This window comes from Eimeria mitis, genomic scaffold (genome assembly GCF_000499745.2).
Source record: "Eimeria mitis Houghton genomic scaffold, Emh_scaff927, whole genome shotgun sequence".
NCBI lineage: Eukaryota > Apicomplexa > Conoidasida > Eucoccidiorida > Eimeriidae > Eimeria > Eimeria mitis.
In genome coordinates this window covers 1,468-1,700 of record NW_013576830.1, presented here as the reverse complement: position 1 = coordinate 1,700, position 233 = coordinate 1,468, and positions in this window count along the sequence as shown.

Genomic DNA, 233 nt, shown 5'->3' with positions numbered 1-233 from the left:
TTTTTTTTTTTTTTTTTTTTTTTTTTTTTTTTTTTTTTTTTTTTTTTTTTTTTTTTTTTTTTGGGTTTTGGACGGCTGTCTCTCGCACACTTGTTGATGGCTATGCTTGAAGGGTCCAGGCTAGAAAGTAATTTATTTATTTTATTTTATTTTATTTTATTTTGTTTTATTTTGTTTTGTTTTATTTTATTTTTATTTTGTTTTAGTTTTTTTTTTTTTGGGGGGTTTTGAAC